The 5000-nt window shown below is 52.2% G+C and overlaps 1 non-coding gene across 1 annotated transcript in view; it reads right to left on the minus strand.

Moving 5' to 3' along the window:
- The window catches only part of LOC124593043, a 1910-nt gene extending 1287 nt beyond the window's left edge, over window positions 1–623 (minus strand). Inside the window, exon 1 of the ribosomal RNA XR_006977794.1 lies at window positions 1–623. This exon is cut by the window's left edge and continues 1287 nt beyond it. This is a non-coding gene — a ribosomal RNA (small subunit ribosomal RNA).
- Window positions 624–5000: the final 4377 nt, after the last annotated feature.

The raw sequence follows: 5000 nt of genomic DNA on the forward strand, positions 1-5000 counted from the left end.
TTAATATACGCTATTGGAGCTGGAATTACCGCGGCTGCTGGCACCAGACTTGCCCTCCAATAGATACTCGTTAAAGGATTTAAAGTGTACTCATTCCGATTACGGGGCCTCGGATGAGTCCCGTATCGTTATTTTTCGTCACTACCTCCCCGTGCCGGGAGTGGGTAATTTGCGCGCCTGCTGCCTTCCTTGGATGTGGTATCCGTTTCTCAGGCTCCCTCTCCGGAATCGAACCCTGATTCCCCGTTACCCGTTACAACCATGGTAGGCGCAGAACCTACCATCGACAGTTGATAAGGCAGACATTTGAAAGATGCGTCGCCGGTACGAGGACCGTGCGATCAGCCCAAAGTTATTCAGAGTCACCAAGGCAAACGGACCGGACGAGCCGACCGATTGGTTTTGATCTAATAAAAGCGTCCCTTCCATCTCTGGTCGGGACTCTGTTTGCATGTATTAGCTCTAGAATTACCACAGTTATCCAAGTAACGTGGGTACGATCTAAGGAACCATAACTGATTTAATGAGCCATTCGCGGTTTCACCTTAATGCGGCTTGTACTGAGACATGCATGGCTTAATCTTTGAGACAAGCATATGACTACTGGCAGGATCAACCAGGGAGCTGCGTCAACTAGAGCTGAGCAGCCGGCCGCCCGGGAGTGTGTCCCGGGGGCCCGCGCGAACACGCAAGCGTCCGCTCAATTATTCTGCAAACAGGAGGAGGCTGAGCTCCCCTGCACAATACACCTCGAAACCCTCTCAGGTCCCGGCGGCGCGCAGCGCCGTCCTAAGTACTTGGTCGGGTTCGAGAGAGGCGCAATCGCCCGGAGTTTGGCGAGTAGACGCTTTAGGTGCGACCACCCGTGCTCCCAACTGAGCTTGCCGCTGCCGACAGAGGCCCGGGAGCGTGCTGTCGTGGCATTGCCGGCGGGAGACAACACGCGCCACCTACGGTGACCGGCAGCTCCAACGCCAGCGCCACAGAAGGACAAAAGCCCCACTTGGGTGCCGAAGCGAACTCTCCCAGCACAGCGCACGCGCCAACACGTCCGCACAGCTGCGATACAAACCACCTGCGAGAACCGCAGAGGCGACCGAGCAGCAGACGGCGTCGCGGCGCCGAGCGCCGGGCGGCGGCGCATCCTCAGCGCACACAGTCCTCAATCGGACCAGCACACTGCAGATGTCCACCGCGCTTCGCACCGGGCCCGCGAGGACCTACTTTGGCCGCACGGCGCCGCGTGCAGGGTGCGCCGGCGCGCAGCTGCGCCGCCTGCCGCCTCCGTCGGCCGGCGCGCCTGCCACTGGCCGCCCCCACCAGCCGGCTGTAGCGCGTGCGCCCACGCACCGCGCGGCCAGCACGCCGGGAGGCCCCCCCTCACCGGCCGGGGACGGTCCCACCCAGCCACCGCCGCGTATCGCTTCACACCCAGATGCCATTCACGTTCGTGGGCATGGTGGGTATCGCTGGAACAACCGGTTGGTAGCTCAACCGATCGTCGCCATCACTGATTCACCTCTAGCGAGAACAACCGCACCACAACGGTTTACCAGTTGTTCATTTGCATAACGTCACCAGCAAACGTAGGCGTCCATCGCCATTTGCAAATTCAACGATTGTTGCATGCCTGTGTCAGGTGTCACGACACACTATGTCTGCCCACATACACGCAACAACATGTGCACGCTTCGCGAACACGTGGAAGGTGGCCCCCGTACGTATGCGATGTCCATTGCGCGAACGACTGTCAACCGGCCTCTGTCGCATGTCGCAGATGTGGAACGCAGTGCACCATGCTATCACGGTGTGTGAGAAGAGACGACTACGTCTGACAACACGCGCCACTACATCAACAGACGGCTCATGCTGATCGCCATCCAGGGCATACCACACTGCAATCCAGCTCTTATAGGGAGACGACACGTAGCTGAGTGCACAACATTTGGACCGCATGGTTCGCCGTTGTTGGCGCAGTCGTTGTACGGTCACATGTACCACGATGTATCATTCAGTACATGAGGACCAATGTGCAGTACAGTGTGTGATTTGGACGTACAACATCAGCGGACAGTTGACACAGGCCGTACCACAGCGTAGGCTAAGTGCTTCGCACATGCGAATGCCAATGAACAACTGCAAATGCCAATGAACAACTGCAAAGGGCATTGAGCATGTACGTCCTGCTGCCATCCACATTACAGTGTATAGCTGCAAGGTGTTTAACATGAAGCGATACACTGGGGACCGGGCAGTGCGAGTAGCAAACTATATTGCGGGGGTTGCAGTTAGGCAACACTACACTAATTTAACGCGTCGTATGACAATTACAGAGCAGGTTAAGGCCCAACGTGTGTTGGGTTAAGGCCCAACGTGTGTTGGGTTAAGGCCCAACGTGTGTTGGGTTAAGGCCCAACGTGTGTTGGGTTAAGGCCCAACGTGTGTTGGGTTAAGGCCCAACGTGTGTTGGGTTAAGGCCCAACGTGTGTTGGGTTAAGGCCCAACGTGTGTTGGGTTAAGGCCCAACGTGTGTTGGGTTAAGGCCCAACGTGTGTTGGGTTAAGGCCCAACGTGTGTTGGGTTAAGGCCCAACGTGTGTTGGGTTACGTTAAGGGGCAATGTGGGTTACGTTAAGGGGCAATGTGGGTTACGTTAAGGGGCAATGTGGGTTACGTTACGGCGCAATATAGGTTACGTTACGGCGCAATATAGGTTACGTTAAGGCGCAATATCGGTTACGTTAAGGCGCAATACAGGTTACGTTAAGGCGCAATACAGGTTACGTTAAGGCGCAATACAGGTTACGTTAAGGCGCAATACAGGTTACGTTAAGGCGCAATACAGGTTACGTTAAGGCGCAATGCAGGTTACGTTAAGGCGCAATACAGGTTACGTTAAGGCGCAATACAGGTTACGTTAAGGCGCAATACAGGTTACGTTAAGGCGCAATACAGGTTACGTTAAGGCGCAATACAGGTTACGTTAAGGCGCAATACAGGTTACGTTAAGGCGCAATACAGGTTACGTTAAGGCGCAATACAGGTTACGTTAAGGCGCAATACAGGTTACGTTAAGGCGCAATACAGGTTACGTTAAGGCGCAATACAGGTTACGTTAAGGCGCAATACAGGTTACGTTAAGGCGCAATACAGGTTACGTTAAGGCGCAATACAGGTTACGTTAAGGCGCAATACAGGTTACGTTAAGGCGCAATACAGGTTACGTTAAGGCGCAATACAGGTTACGTTAAGGCGCAATACAGGTTACGTTAAGGCGCAATACAGGTTAGGTTAAGGCGCAATACAGGTTAGGTTAAGGCGCAATACAGGTTAGGTTAAGGTACGACATAGGTTAGGTTAAGGTACGACATAGGTTAGGTTAAGGTACGACATAGGTTAGGTTAAGGTACGACATAGGTTAGGTTAAGGTACGACATAGGTTAGGTTAAGGTACGACATAGGTTAGGTTAAGGTACGACATAGGTTAGGTTAAGGTACGACATAGGTTAGGTTAAGGTACGACATAGGTTAGGTTAAGGTACGACATAGGTTAGGTTAAGGTACGACATAGGTTAGGTTAAGGTACGACATAGGTTAGGTTAAGGTACGACATAGGTTAGGTTAAGGTACGACATAGGTTAGGTTAAGGTACGACATAGGTTAGGTTAAGGTACGACATAGGTTAGGTTAAGGTACGACATAGGTTAGGTTAAGGTACGACATAGGTTAGGTTAAGGTACGACATAGGTTAGGTTAAGGTACGACATAGGTTAGGTTAAGGTACGACATAGGTTAGGTTAAGGTACGACATAGGTTAGGTTAAGGTACGACATAGGTTAGGTTAAGGTACGACATAGGTTAGGTTAAGGTACGACATAGGTTAGGTTACGGTACGACATAGGTTAGGTTACGGTACGACATAGGTTAGGTTACGGTACGACATAGGTTAGGTTACGGTACGACATAGGTTAGGTTACGGTACGACATAGGTTAGGTTACGGTACGACATAGGTTAGGTTACGGTACGACATAGGTTAGGTTACGGTACGATATAGGTTAGGTTACGGTACGATATAGGTTAGGTTAAGGTACACATTGTTGTAAGGAAAGGTTTAATGGGGGGCGGGGCGGGGCGGCCGGTTTGTTGATTGTGATTATAGTAAGTGGATGCCTGCGGCATCATCTGATTTGCCACGTCAGGATGCACCTTTGGCTCATGACAGGCGGCGCTCTCATTCCATGCTTGTGGCAGACCTGTGTCTTTCATTCCTGCCATTGTTTGTGTGCTGTGAGAGGAGGCAGTATTGTGATGTTGGGTGCACCCCTGTGTAGGACATGTGTGGGTGTTGGTGGCTTGGCTGAGCAATGGTGGTTGTCGGGTGGGTGGGATATTCTGTTTTCTGAGTGGACCTCCCAGTCTGGTTATGACAGTGTGGATTGTCTAATGTGGCGGAGAGGATGCACTGGGTGTTGTTCCATGCTGGTGCTTACATATTGTCTGTGTGCGTGTTACAGGCAGAGAGTAGTGCGTGATAAGGGTGTGTGGCTGACGTGTGGTTGTGATTGTGAGCAGAGTCTTTCAGCATGTATACGGACAGTTGTATACATTATCTGTATTCTGATGGCTCTATCTATTACTAATCAGCGCCGTGTATACGTTTAATCCGGTTCCAGTCGAAACTGTTGTATCTCTGTACATTAGTGACACGGCGAGCCCGCTATGTAGTTACTCGTCTCGGCAGCTTCCACCGGTGTATGGCAAATGATTATAAGGAATCAGTCTAGTCGTCAATACCGATGGTGTGACGTCACATGTCTGGGGTGGGGGACGCTGCGCCCTTCCGGTGGGTCATGGCCTAGAAAGACTCTTCCCACGCAGGGGGGCGTGGACTGTCATTGACTCTTCCAGGTAATATACTTGCCGTACGTTCTTGCGACTGCGAGTGCAACGCTCACCGGTACCGACATGGATGGAGCGCCTCCTAGCTGACCGCTCAGCAT

The sequence above is a fragment of the Schistocerca americana genome, unplaced genomic scaffold (genome assembly GCF_021461395.2).
Source record: "Schistocerca americana isolate TAMUIC-IGC-003095 unplaced genomic scaffold, iqSchAmer2.1 HiC_scaffold_97, whole genome shotgun sequence".
NCBI classification, from domain to species: domain Eukaryota; kingdom Metazoa; phylum Arthropoda; class Insecta; order Orthoptera; family Acrididae; genus Schistocerca; species Schistocerca americana.